Raw genomic sequence first — 15,613 nt, 5'->3', positions numbered from 1 at the left:
TCTTGCAAATCGCAAACTTAATGCCCCACAAGCCGCCTCTAAAGATAATTATCAAAATACACTACAGCCCATTTCCAACTAAACCCTAAAACATCACCTTACAATTAATTACCTCTCGTAGATCCGTCATGTCATGCGTAACAAATAATGCGCGAGAGCGCACTGCAGAGAAATCAGTGGCGTCGGCTTCGCCGTTTTCATCAGCAGAAGAAGCAGCTTGATAGATCGAGGTTCCATGTGAGCACAGGCGTTTTATTTTATTTTATTTTGTTGTGTTGACTTTTCGGCTGCGCATAACAGCACACAAGGTGGCTCTTTTTCTTGTGCTTCAACTGAAGCGAGGCTTCATCTGATGTGAAGTCGAAACGCCTTTGCAGCAAATACTAAAAAGGTCCGGACAGCTGTCGCGCCACGCCCAGAACGTTTAATAACGGTTTCAATAAAGTAGGCGTCGCAGACTGATGCATTTTGAATGCGAGTATCGGGAGGATCGAGGGAAGCCATCCTAAATGCAGCGGAGTGCCACACCAGACTGTATACGCGTATATACCATACGAAGGCCTCGATACGAAGATATTGCCTCGTGACAACACCAGTCACTTTCCTCGCCCTCGTATTCCGGCTTTGATGTCCAGACTTCAGAGTCCCGCTGGAAATTTGTTGAGTTCCCTCAAGGCTGTCCCACATGCTGCGAAAGTGCCAAGAAACATCCGGAATACTAGTAATCTTAGTGATTATCTTTGATTGCTTTCACACGAATCGTGTTTTCAGGGGTTCTGTCAACACGGCATCTTTCGTTGTTCTGTGTTGTTCGGTGCACTGACTTCTTTTTTTTTTCTTTTTCTACAGGCAATACGCGACTTCGAGAAACGCTACACAAGAGCAATAAATGTGATAATATCAAGACGTACGACGTTTGTAAACTATGCTCAGTCTCTATTACATGACTTCACGTCAGCACTTTCCATTTGAAAATGAAGTCAGCAAGTTGTTCGCTTATCGCTCTAATGTAACCTACTTCACGTCAGCACTTTCCATTTGAAAATGAAGTCAGCAAGTTGTTCGCTTATCGCTCTAATGTAACCTAGCTACAAAATCATTATATGCACCTCCCTCCCTATAGACATCATTTTCTAAAAACTTAGATCTAGAGAATCTCTTTTGAACCTCTTGAAACGTGCAGGCCGTCGTCTTGCATATTTGCCCACAGTCCGTCGCACAGTTTTAAAGAACCTCAGATGGTTCAGAGTTAACCCATAGCCCTCGATTGCACCGTGCCTCATAACCCACGGGGAATGCCCTGAAATTGGTCCAAAATTTCGGGGAACACATAGTTTGAACGGATATTTAACGTTTGTGTGTTAATATACTCATGTCCAAGAAGAAACTATCCTGTCAACCGTCTGTAGTCTCGCTGCCTCGAAAAATTATGAGCTTGCCTCTGACAGGTGCTAGTTTAGGTGACAAGGAGGGGCACTAATTGGTTGGCCGGTTGTGTGACGTCACGAGATCAGACAGTATACCAGCCCCAGCTGCTCTTGTGATGTAGAATGATGAAATGGGATTTGAACGTATAGGGGCCCTTGCACCCGCTGTTTGATGCCTCGCGGCCTCGAGAAACCACGAGCATGTCGGCAGATGAAATCCCATGTAGCCTAAGTCACCTGAAGGAAACTTTCCATAGCACAATAACTTATTTAGATACGAATGTTATTGTCTCCTACATTTCTTTATATAGACGGCAACATAATCATAAGATGCTGCAGAATAGCAACGCGCAGACGTACGTATACACAGCATGAATATCGCTAATCGTCTGTGAATTTTTTCACTATTGCATGACTGTACCATAACAATCGATATACTCACAAAAAAGTCCTCCCTCAAAAGATTGCCATAATTTTTTTTTTTTGCTATTTACTTCCAAGAACGCACCGCATGGGTTTTCTGAAGGAGTCTTCAATACTCGTTGCGAGAACAGGAGAAATTTCAGAAGCAAAAGTTTTTTCGCGAGTCGGAAGCTTACCCATATTTATAAATATTTTCATAAAAGTATCTTATAATATTTCACAGTTAGCTCCTTTATTTGAAAATACCTTACAGGCCCATTAGGCATTGTGTAAGGGGGACATAAAATCTATACAGTGCAATATATGCATAAAATGTAAGGAAACAGGCAAAAAATACAAAGATAATTAATATATGAACAAACAAAATAGTACGACGCGGAAATTATTATATCATTAAGAATAAGAAATATGCGACACAGATGAAAGCACAATGGTACACACACAGATTAAGCACAATAAAAAGCAAGCGGCACACAGTGCCCCGAATGGCGCTTTAAAAAAAAAAGAAAAAAAAAAAGCCGGAAAGAGTACATAGGCAAATACAAGTAAATAAAAACAAATCAAGACATTTAACAGCTGCAACAAATTTAATAAAAAAGTATATATAAGACAAATAAGCCAAAATGAAGGCTCAGTGATATAATGTGATGAGTTGGCGATGGAACGCTTCTAGATTAGGAAGAGAAGCGATAATGTCTGGCAGGTTATTCCATAATCTGATGGCTCGTGGAAGTGCTGATGAGTTGAAGGCTAATGTGTCACCATATATTCTTGTAAAACTGAGGTGATTGTGCAATCTTTTGGACGTGCGGGATGGAACATCGAAGTGAAGCGGACAGGATCGATTGGGGTATGCATACTTGTGAAATAGTGTTAGGAGGGCGATGTCGCGGCGTGTACCTAAGGATTCTAACGAAAGGTTACTTTTAATCACAGTGACACTTGATTGGTAGTTGTAGTTTCGAGATATGAATCGTGCTGCCCTATTTTGGATGGATTCTATTGCGGTGATCATGTTGTTATGATAGGGAGACCAAATGGATGAAGCAAATTTAAGTTGTGGACGAAGAAAAGTAAGGTAAGCTAGTTTACGAATATTAGCAGGAGAATTCCTGAGATTACATCGTAGGTACCTTAATGACTTTGAGGCGGCAGCGCATATGGATGTAATATGGAAGGACCATGAAAGATCAGAGGAAAGATTAACACCGAGGTATTTGTAATGGGATACGACAGTCAGTAAATCGTCTTGAATGCGGTATGGAAAGCTGTAATTGTTTAGTTTGCGGCTAAATGATATTATTTTGCACTTCGATACGTTAAGGGTCATTAACCATGAGTTGCACCATTCGTTAATAAGAAGCAGATCTGATTGGAGCGCCAGGGGGTCATCAGAAGATTTAATGGGGCGATAGATGATGCTATCATCCGCGAAAATTCGCATACAAGAGGATATATTAGTAGGTAAATCATTTATATAAATAAGAAATGATAAGGGTCCGAGCACGCTAATTGCGGCACACCCGAGATAACAGGGGAAATATTAGAGCACAGATTTGTTAACCAATACGAACTGTTGCCGATGCGAAAGGAAGTTACGAAGCCATGTTAAAGTTAACGAGTCTAGACGAAGTGATGATAATTTTGAAATCAGGCGGCAGTGAGCTACCCGGTCGAAAGCTTTGGCGAAGCCAAGGAATATACAATCAGTTTGAAGGCTTTCATTCATATGGAAATGCAAGTCAGTTGTTAGTTCGAATAACTGTGTTTCGCAGGAATGACCCTTCCTAAATCCATGTTGATTAGTATAGAAAAAGTTGTTCTGCTCAAGATGACTGAAAACGTGAGATGAAATTATGTGTTCAAGCATTTTACAACAGATGCATGTGAGAGATATTGGACGATAATTTTCAGCTGAAGTTTTGTTTCCTGCTTTAAAAATCGGTATTATTTCAGCTATCTTCCAATCCGCGGGCAGCAATCCACTAGGTAAAGATTGGTGAAAAATATGAAATAAAAATTTACTAGAGATTGAAATGGTGTTCCTTAAGATTTTAGAATTAATGCCATCAACACCAGCTGAAGTAGATACCTTAAGGTTATTTATGAGAGAGATGATACCTTCCTCAGTTATTTCAATGGGTGTCATGTAGCGGCAATTAATGTCGGGTGCCTCCGGTAGGTTAGAGCTATCTTCGGAAGAGAATACAGATGAAAAGTATGTGTTGAATATTGCTGGACATTTAATATCTGAAACTGGAATGTTGTTAAATTGTAGAGATATGGAACCTCCACCCCGATCTGGACATATATGTTTCCAAAACTTTTTGGGATTAGTTTTTATAAGGGAAGGAAGGTCGTGTGAAAAGTACTTATCTTTCGCGGAGGATAAGGCGGAGCAATATGTTTTTAGTGTGTCACTGTATTTATTCCAAGCAGAACTGGTGCACGCACGCTTAGCAGTCTGATATAACCGCTTTTTCTTATTTCGCAGTTGCTTAAGTCTCCTGGTAAACCAAGGATTGGATTTATCTTTAGTTATTTTGATTACACGAACAAACTGGCCAACCAGAGATGAAACCTTATCTCTAAAGAACACCCAGTTTTCTTCAACACAGCGGCTGTTGATGTACGGTAGAAATGTATTATAGAAAAATATATCAAGTTCTGTGTTGATAGCTGTGAAATTTGCTTTATTATAATCGTGAATATTTTTAGTCACATAGCCCATAAACGGAACTGGAATGTTAATACTTAATTGAAGTAAATGGTGGTCGCTGAAACCATTCAAATGTGTTATTTCTTTTATCGTATCTGGCGCCGTTGTGAGTATCAGGTCTAATATGTTAGTGTCGCGGGTGGGTTGGTCTACGAGTTCAGACAGGTTAAAATCAAGCGTCAAGTTACAGAATTCAGTTGAAATATGACAAGATGACGATAGTTGAGCCCAGTTGATTAAAGGGTAATTAAAATCTCCGATGAGATAGATGCTATCAGCAGGACACAGCTCAGTTGCTTTAGTTATACTCAATCGCAGCTCATGGATGAAAGAATGACTAGATCCTGGTGGACGGTAACAAGCGCCTATCAAAATTTTAAAGGAAGATATGAAGCAGGCGGCCCACACAATTTCCAGATTTGAATCGGTATTAATAACGTGTGATGCTACTGTTTTCTTTATTCCCAGAAGAATCTCCAGAAGGATAATCCCAGAAGTATCGCAACTATTCTAAAAAAAAAAAAAAAAACACTTCTTTAGTTTCCTATGGCAATGTGAGCTCTATTCGATGCGAGCTCAGGAAAATGCTTAAAAAACGAAATTTTCTTGCTCATGGGACGCTTAGACCATGGCTAATATGTTCATAACAGCAGCTTACAATTCGGAATTGTTGCCTCAGAGTGTAAGAGTGTTCCAGAAAGCCGGCCGGGGTTAGAATGTGGCATACCACATGCTGTGGGAAACATAAGCACGTTGAAGAAAGCAAACCCAAATAAACAGGAATTGAGTGCGCCGACAAGAGGATAAACACGAAGCAAAATGGAAATGTGTCTAGGGCGTCCAGGATTATCCACAACGTTTTGTCCATATTGTTTTCTTTTGTCGTTGTGCAATATAATTCTATCTCTCTGCCCTTTCTCTGCCATGAACGACAACTATAGCTCGAGCTCGTGAGACCTAAAGATTTAAAAATCTCAATTTGCGCTGTTTTCTTTACTCATCAATTTGGAAACGAGCCGGACTGGTTTCGATTTTCTTGACTAAATCGCAAGAGCTTTTCGCAAGGGAGGACATATCAAAGACACGAGTACAGCCGCCGTAAGGTCACGGAGGCGATCGCACACGGCATACCGCACTCGAGAGCATGATAAGAGCCGAGCCTGCAGCTGCACAATTGTTCGGATAGATGTAATAGAAAAGGCAAACAGGCGCCTTCTCCTTCAGAGATTGCGGGAGACGTTGCTGTAAGGAGCCGTTCGTTGCGACACGCATCTTAGGCGTCAATGTCCACAGAGGTCAGTGTAAGTGTGGCGCGTGCGATTTCTACAGGCGTCTTATCTTCGATCGGTTCATAAGGTCACTGAGAATAACTACATCCCATACTGCATGCATGGTTCTTAATAGAAAGCGATTACATGCCTACTTGTCCAGATACAAAAGAGGTACTTATTCGCTACGAAAATAATTCTGTTTTTCTTCCCTCGGTTGAAACTGTTCATGTCGATCAAGACTAAAAATGAATCCGATTTAACTGCTTACACTTGAATGGCAATGAATCATTAGCGGAATAAAAGGCCAACTAAAAGATCTCATGGAGAAATACGACATCAATAGATATGCACGCCTTTACATCGTGTTTTGTGTAATTATTTCAAGGTTGTGCTTGGGACTCTTACATGTATGTCTGCACACAAACAGGCATCATTTCGGGTTACACAGCTGATGTTTACATGATTCCCCGGAGGTGTCCACCGAGTCATTACCGCTAGGCAATGAACATACGTCGAAACGCATAGCTGCCACTTTCGGAGCAGTGACGGCGCTTCGCTGCAGTGAATGGATGAATTTTATAATCGACCGACCATTTTTTTCTGGTTAAGCTTTTGCTACTACCCCACTAAATCTGCCTTGATATGACGGTAGCGTGCTTGTAATAACAGGCGGTGGTGGTGACAGCTGCATTTATAATTCTTATACCTTTAATTGCAAGCACATAATACTGCTTCATAGGTAGAAACACCCTCTCTTTAGTACGCGGTGACGTATTAACGCAGACCGACTCTATAGATTGCCCTCTGCCCTCACTCTGCCTTGAAATGAAAAAAAAAATCAAATTGAAGTAAAGCCAAATTAGACAATTTGTCCAAATGCGAATTATGTGTGAAAGTACGTCACAGTTCATTTCGTTTTCCGTTTGAGGCTAGGATTTCGAGGCCAGTTTTTAGGCAAGCATTGGCGAAATCGGTGACTGAGGACCTTAATGGTAGCACACAGAAAATCTTGGGACCGCTTTATGCCCCTTAAGAGGGCAATGCAATAGCAGTGCATTTGTATCTATTGCGCACTGATAAAGATTGACAACTACGATGTGCACAGCGCGAGAGAGTAGCACACATTACGTGGCCCACCTGGGGCCCGTATGGGCAAGTTGGGCTTGGGTAACGACAATAACACCCATGAGGGCCCCCTTTAGGGATCAAGCGGGCAAGCCCAAATTGGGCTTGCCCCTGTTTTTTCCATCTGGACATCATATAGGCGTGGAAAGGGCTAACTGATTACTTATTCCCACATTTGGCCCTGAAGGGTCCCGCTTGGGAAATTTTAGGGCCGATGCAAGTAAAATTTGGGCTCTGTGTAGGAAAAGCCTGGGCTAATCTAATTGGGGCTGCCCACTCAAAAGCCGAAAAGGTGCCGCATGGGCCTCGGCGGGGCCAAATATATATGCCCGCACATTGCCTACATGGGACCCTCGAGGGGTACTTGAGGGAAGGTCAGAGAAAATTTGGAATTCATGCAGAAAATTCCTGGGCTGCCCCAAATAGGGCTGCCTACCAAAAACCTAGATAACTTCCGCATGGCCGTTAGCAGGGCAGGCAAGTACTCCTTCCCGATTCTGCCCGCATCGGTCTCTTGCGGGGCAATTTAGGGCAGATGCGATGCAAATGTGGGCCTAAACTAAATAGAAGACTGGCTAGTTCGATTGGGGCTGCCCACACAAAAACCGAATAGGTCCCGCATGGTTTGCGGCCGGGCTGAAAAGCGAGCCCACCCCCCCGCTGCCCACCCGGGTATTTCTTGGGGTACTTGCGGGAAAATGTAACATATTGTAACGCGCATTGCGCCAAACGTCCAGGCAACGCCCTGAGCCTAGAAGACTGCCGAAGTCCGAGAGCGGTCCGAGAAGCGGTCTGAGCGCGGTTCCAGGCAACCAACTTCGTCGTCTACGCCAACTAGCAACCACTTCATCGTCTACGGCAACTAGCCACTGATTGTCTCCGTTTCGTCGTCGACTATAGTTTGTATCACTGCCCCCTTCCTCGGTAGCATCGACTCGATGCGACGCGGTGCTACTAGGAAGATCCTTCTGAGCCGGCGATAACCGGGTTTTTATATCGACAGGTGGCAGAACGTGACGAGGTCCAGTGTCGTCTTGAAGGGCTTCTTCCACGGTGCACAAATGTGGACACTCTGCGACGTCTTGGAGGAAGGAGATTACCGTGCCTTTGACGAGGTGCTGAAATTCGTTCGAAAAGTTGGTGAGCAGAACGGTAGTGCAGCCATCCTGTAGGTGGACGAGGCCTCGGGCAACAATGAGACCCCTCTCAAGCAGCAGCGGGATATGACCCTCCGCCATGCCCTCAAAGTCATGAAATAGGTCATTCTGCACGCGCATTACGACACTGCACCGTGGTGGCACCGTGACATCATCCTCCACAATACGCAGAGCATGGCTACAGTGATCGCGGGTGTCTAAGCGTGCCACTGCCCGTTTGGTCGAGAATGTGACTCGTGCCTCGTGTAGGTCGATGAAAGCAGCGTTTGCCTGCAGAAAGTCGAGCCCCAGAATCAAATCTCTCAAACATTCGCGCAAGACAACGAATTCCCCAACGTAGACGAAACCGCGGATGCCAATTCGGGCTGTGCACCTTCCGGTCGGGCTAATGAGGTGACCTCCAGCCGTGCGAATGCTAGTGCACAACCATGACGTCACAACTTTGCTCAATTCCTGGGCGAGGGCGTGGCTTATCACTGAATAGTCTGCACCGGTGTCAAGTAACGCGATCGTGTTACTTCCGTGAAGTGTCACGCACAAATCAGAAGTAGCCCGTCGGATGCTGTCGCTACCCTGCCCCTGTGAGGAATCAGCGTATCGGTGTATCGGCGGCGGAGGATCTTCAATTTTTCCGACAGCAGCGGCCCTGCTTCCGGAGACCGCTGGAATTAGTTTTCCCGGTGTGGACTTTGAGAACGCCGCTCAGTATTGCTGGGGTCTCTGCGAGGGCTTGGGGAACGGTACCGCAGCGGAGATGACGATCCTGAGCCATAGCGCCTGTATCTCCCAGGCCTCTGACTGGCCGACAGATGAGCTTCTATTTCGAGCGGCCGTTCGCCGTTCCGTGGACAGGGCGAATCGGGTGCGAAGCCGCGAAGTCCCACTCGGCGATACGGGCATGCACGGTAAAGGTGGCCGGCCTCCCCGCAGTGGTAGCAGATTGGCCTGCGGTCCCGAGTACGCCACACGTCCGACTTGCGAGGACGTGTAACAGGCACCCCACCTTGAGCCGATACGTCATACGGACCGATGTGACTAATCACGGTGTCGGGTCAATAGGACCCCAGGCAGCTGCTTGACGTGCAACGAAAGCGTACGTTCGTTTGTCGTCGACCCGTGGAGGCATGGTAGCGACAGGATCGTAGGCAGCTGCCTGAGGAACAACGGATGTGTGCGTGGACATTTCATCGCCGTGCTGCAGTACGTTGGTGACCGGGAATTCACGAGCAGCCTGGCGTACTTCATCTCTGACGACTTCGGTCAGTGAGGTCACTGGCGCACTCTGAGACTGACGGAAACGTTGGAGTTCCTCTCGAACAACCGACCGAATGAGGTCACGCAAGGCGTCCGCACCGCCTCCATGGCACGACGAAAACACATCTGGGGCTAGGCTGCTGACATCTCGGTTGTACTGCCGGGCCCGTTGTTGGAGCGTCGTTTCCATGGTCGTTGCTTCCGTGAGGAATTCAGCAACGGTACGCGGTGGACTGCGAACGAGGCCCGCAAACAGCTCCTGCTTAACTCCACGCATGGGGTGGCGAAGCTTCGTCTCCTCTTTCATATTGGGGTCTGCGCGCTGGAAAAGACGGGTCATGTCTTCACAGAATATGCGTACACTTTCATTTGGCCGCTGGTTTCTGGACTGAAGTGCAGCTTCAGCTTTCTCGCGGCGATCGGCGTTGGGGAAGGTGGTTAGAAGTTCATGGCAAAATGCTTGCCAGGTGGTAAGGGCGTCCTCGTGGTTTTCGAACCACGTACGCGCAGACCGCTAGGGCGAAGTAAACATTATTGAGCTTTCGCTCGTCACTCCAGCCGTTGTACCGAGCCACTCGCTCGAGGGTAGCCAGCCAATCCTCAGCGTCTTCGAAGACGTCGCCGTGAAAAGATGGTGGTGTTCGCGGCGGGTGGCAAAGGATCGGAGCTGAGAGCCTGGGATCAGTGGCCATGTCGAGGTGGCTCGAGAGTTGCGGATGCGTGATCCTCGTAGGGGTGGAAAGGGGCCCAACCTCAGGCGACTGTCCGCGGAGGCGGCGACTGAGTCGCTGGTGGACCGGAGTCAGATCCGTCGTGAAGCGTGTAAACGTGGGAAAACGTACCCAGCGCACTCCACCAGACTGTAACGGGTATTGCGCCAAACGTCCAGGCAACGCCCTGAGCCTAGAAGACTGCCGAAGTCCGAGAGCGGTCCGAGCAGCGGTTTGAGCGCGGTTCCAGGCAACTAACTTCGTCGTTATTAATATAAACAGCGCGAACACGAAGACAAGGGACAAGAAACAAGAAAGCCACAGTACGTGTACTGTGGCTTTCTTGTTTCTTGTCCCTTGTCTTCGTGTTCGCGCTGTTTATATTAATAATGAATAAGTACCAACTCGCCCAACAAAGTATCTTGGTAACTTCGTCGTCTACGTCGACTAGCCACTGATTGTCTCCGCTTCGTCGTTGACTATAGTTTGTATCAATATATTCGTAGTCCATGCGGTAAAAATAAGTTCAGCCCAATTGGGGCGGCCCATGAAAGGCCGCAGTGGGCCCCAAATTGGCCGTACGCGGACTTACCGCTCTGAAACGTCTCCACCCTATCTTTAAGGCACCATTTTATTTATGTAAATCATGTTATACCGGCCACTAATTGCCTCTTCTGGAGGTTTCACATAACTGTCCTAAGCATACCTATGCAATGAATAAAGAATATCTATGTTTACTCTAAAAACTACGTTAATTATGCAGTATCGACAGAAAATATGCAACAGTAACTGTTCTGCTTTACGAGTATGTACTGAACGACCTCCAAATGTTTCCTACGGCGTTACTATTCTGTACGCAGCACTAAAATAAATATTCAGACCAACACGTTGGGGTGATGTGGGCCAGCCCACATTATTGTAGTGTTGGGAATAAATTTCTCTCATGCTACTGAGTGTCGCATACAAGCAAAAGAATAGCGCTTAACGTTTCACACTTGATTATTGGAGCTTGGGCAGCCCTGAAAATGCCAGATTCAACCCATGAGGGCAGTACATGGGTTAGCCCGAAAGGGACTGGCTTTCGCAAATCCCGCGCCTGTACAATTCAGGTATTGGAGGGATTAATCGACTTAAAAATGAAAACCTTGATCAATGGGATGTCACTGCCTGCACAAACGTGGGACCCATTAATGATTCTGGTGTGCTGCGCACATTCGTCTACCTGGGCTGAATTTGGGCAGCCCTATTTTGGCTGCCCACACGGGTACAGTTTGGGACCGATCTCGGCGAAATCGGGCAGCCGACGCGGGGCCCTTCTGGGTACGTGTTGCAAATCCCGCATGGGGCCCGTATGGGCTGCCCTCACGGGCCCAACGCGGGCCCCCACGTCATAGCCCACTTTGTGCTACTTGGGTGACAGTAAAAGATGCGGGGTGATCGAATGTTGCAATTAATGTATTAATTGAAACCAAAATAAAAAAGAACGGCGTTAGCTATGACGTTTCCCACTCGCTTTCCACGAGATATTCATGGGTTTGCATCCGCTCCGAGTTTTTTTTTAATTAATATTTGACGGTAACCGTTCGACACTTCCCAGGTACCTCGTAGTTTTCTGGTTAACCTTTTGAAGCAATGCTCTCGCACTGAAAATAGCAGCGCAACACAGACAGGGTCTCATAAACAGACAACCTACCACCACAATGCTTTGGTGTTTGCCTTTCTTGCGCCAATGTTTTCCTCGCTTGTTTTTTTTTCTGCCTAAATAAAGCAATTTATAACGCATAACCAATTCAAAATCCCTTACAAGTACCAGCTTTGCTGTCGTACATTAGTGACGTCCACTAACAAGACGGCCCGGCTAAGTATCGCAGTAGGTGTTTGGAAACCTTTAAGAAAGTAACGTAGCCCACGTTTCAATGGTCAGCATCCAAAACCACTTTAATTCGAAAAACGTAAACAGAGCAGGTCACAGTGTCCCCATATAACAAATCGACTAGAACAGTACAAGTAATCGGGCTAGTAAGTGTTCTATCAGCGTTTTCAGCAAGCGCGCAGCAGCACAAGGACGGAACATGGAGTAAGTCGTCAAACTCCTGCATAAATACTCCCAAAAACGCTCACAGGGGCAGAGAAAGTCCCGGCATGCAATGAAATGTTGGAGGGAACGACAGGGCACAAAAATACAAAAAACAAAATCGAAGAACAGAATCTAGATGTTGTAGTAATCCTTCCAGGATTTTATAACTTTACAGATGTCATAGGGACTGTATGTAAAATCACGAAAAAGCAAACAAGGTCAAATCGAGATTATATGCGTGACGTCCCTGTGTTGCAACGTTTTACTTAAAGAAACCGTGATTGACCTCCCTACAATATACCATGAAGAAATTCAGGAGCGCCCCATGACGACCACTTTGAAAAGATTGCAAGAGGTGATAAGTATGTATCAGACTCAACGAGCTGCGTGTATTCTTGGGCACAGACGCATAAATCGTCTCCCGTTAAGTGAATGCAACTGTTTTGCTGCACAATAACTTCCCCCAGGACCTAAAGGAAGTCAAAAGAGACAATATGTGTTACCAATAATGGCGCATCTTGGCAGCTCTGTTAAGGGCGGCTAAACTAGGAACATAAAACAAAAGGGAAAGGAAAGAAACAAAAGAACCATTTCAGGTCACTGGTACCGAAGGTAACGTTCTCTGTGTTTCCAAAATTACTGTCCTGTCTTAGTTTCTGCAACGTTAAAACTTTATTTCTCATTGGCTTGTACGTTGGCGTCAGCAGCGACCCCTGCCGTGGTAGGCAGGTAGCGAAACGGAGAGAAAAATATCTCCTTTCCAATTATAAGGAAGAGGAGAGGAAAGAAAAGTCCAAAAGTAAAGGGAAAGGTGTAAGAGGAGAGAGCCTGTGTGAGGTAACCTGTGACCTGTGGCCTGAAAGGTTGCGGCGGGATCGCGGTAAATGCGCCACCGAAAGTGGCTGCCATCGGAAGTACACAGAGGGTTCGTACTGAGAAAAGAGGAGGTTACGACCAGGGTAGCCGAACGAGAACAAACTGGAAGGAAGTCTTCACTGGAAGGTGGATAGTGCGGCGACACCACACCACCGGCGAGACGCATCGCGAGACCGGATGAGTACGGAGGACGCATTCAGCGACGCATCTGAACAGACGTACAGGTTGACTGTCACTGCTCTGAGCGATTTACCGAACAGAATACAGTTTATGACCGCAGTACGGTTTATGATTCCAGTATTCTTGGATGAGTCCGGATTCACCATCAGAGGTACGAAATTGAGAGGGGAAAGCAGAACGTGTCCGAAAAAGAAAACTATTTTCTGTCACATCACACCCCACACACAGAGAGTCGCGTTACATACTCGTAACCGCCCTGCGATACTTTTAAAATGCATTTTAACACGCTAGCTTTAAACATTCAAATCCGCACAAAATTTGGCAATGGCTTCAACTTTGTGAGGTTTGTAAGAATAAAAAGGCAAATATTTGAGGACACCATAAAGCTTCGCTTGTACGCTTGTTGATTCTCCTTCACGTACGTCATATTATTACTAACCTAATCACTATTCGTTGATTTGTAAATGATAAATATTATCTCACGCATGCTCATTAGCATGCATTCGTAAACTATCACCTCATGTTAAATATCACATTATATAGATATTAAGCCCCGCGAACGAGTCGCACGAACGTGTCGGCGTGTCCTAGGAGTATACAAACACGGCCGTGTCACGTGGCCTCGTGACGTCACATTCATGATCATCATCATCATCATCATCATCATCATCATCATCATCATCATCATCATCATCATCATCATCCTGACTATACCCACTGCAGGGTGAAGGCCTCTTCCATATTTCTCCAATAACCCTGTTCTGTGCTAGCTGCATCCACTTGATCCCTACGAACTTCTTAACCTCATCATCATCATCATCATCATCATCATCATCAGCCTGATTATACCCACTGCAGGGCGAAGGCCTCTCCCATATTTCTCCACTTAACCCGGTTCTGTGCTAGCTGCATCCACTTGACCCCTGCGAACTTCTTAATCTCATCCGCCCACCTAACTTTCTGCCGCCCCCTGCTACGCTTTCCTTCCCTTGGAATCCAGTTTGTTACCCTCAGCGACCATCGGTTATCCTCTGTTCGCACTACATGTCCTGCCCATGTCCATTTCTTCTTCTTAATTTCCACTAGAATGTCGGTAACTTGAGTTATTTCTCTGACCCACTCTGCACGCTTTCTATCTCTTAATGTTACCCCTACCATTTTTCGTTCCATAGCCCTCTGGGTTGTCCTCAACTTAAGTAGAACTCGCTTGGTTAGCCTCCACGTTTCAGCCCCATAGGTGAGTACAGGCAAGATGCAACTGTTGTATACTTTCCTCTTGAGCGACACCGGTAAGCTGCTAGTCATAATCTGCGAGTGCTTGCCAAATGCGCTCTATCCCAATCTTATTCTTCTTGTTATTTCCTTAACCTCATCCGTCAACCTAATTTTCTGCCGCCCCCTGCTATGCTTTCCTTCCCTTGGAATCCAGTATGTTACCCTAGGCGACCATCGGTTATCCTTTCGTCGCACTACATGTCCTGCCCATGCCCATTTCTTCTTCTTGATTTCCACAAGAATGTCAGTAACTTGAGTTATTTCTCTGACCCACTCTGCACACTTGCTATCTCTTAATGTACCCCTTACCATTCACATTATCTGCCAACAAATTAATGTCCCTTCATGTCACCTGCCAACTACCATTTTCCAGGGACACGCTCTTGATTTTACGCTCCCAACGCCAGCGCCAGCAACGCCGACGGCAGATTTTATCACAACAATACCTTTAACGCTATCGTATTAAAATTAAGACGTTGATGATTAGGCGAGTAAAAAAGGGGCATGTATGTGCACAGGACTGGGAAGCGGAGAAACAGACGGCAGCCATTAACGTTGTCGCGTTACTCTTAAAGACCGAGCTTAGGCATCCCTTGCAGTGTTTTACGAGTGAGTACTGAAAAGATGCCGCGTCGCAAGAAATATGGCAACGCCGTTGTCGTTGTAACGCGAAAAACGTTTGTTTGTTGACAGGGTCATGAAGTCACAGCCCATAAGGGCAAGCAGGAATTCAAACACCGCACAGCGTTCACGCTGAAAATGACGTCACTAGCGAAAACAAAGTGCTCATAACATGCCGTTTGCGAATTAACTATCGCTACATGTTTAAAATAATTTACCACAGGTGACAAAGAAAATGATTTGAAATTGAACAATAAAGAATTTAATTTTTCAGGCGGGACTGCAGCCCACGTTTCATGGGTTGAGAGCCAACCATCATGGCGACTAGGACACAGAAGAAACGTTTTCTTGGGAAGAAGAGTGGGTTGATATCTTTGTCTCGCTGTCTCTCACTAAAGCGATACCTTACGAAGATGGGTTAACTTGCATGTGTCTAATTAGACACGACAGGCCACTATCATGGGCTGATATCCAGTGTCAGAACATTTACAGCACGGA

Source organism: Amblyomma maculatum, chromosome 2 (genome assembly GCF_055883805.1).
Source record: "Amblyomma maculatum isolate TAMU_Amacu chromosome 2, ASM5588380v1, whole genome shotgun sequence".
NCBI lineage: Eukaryota > Metazoa > Arthropoda > Arachnida > Ixodida > Ixodidae > Amblyomma > Amblyomma maculatum.
Note: the sequence above shows the minus strand (reverse complement) of the source record.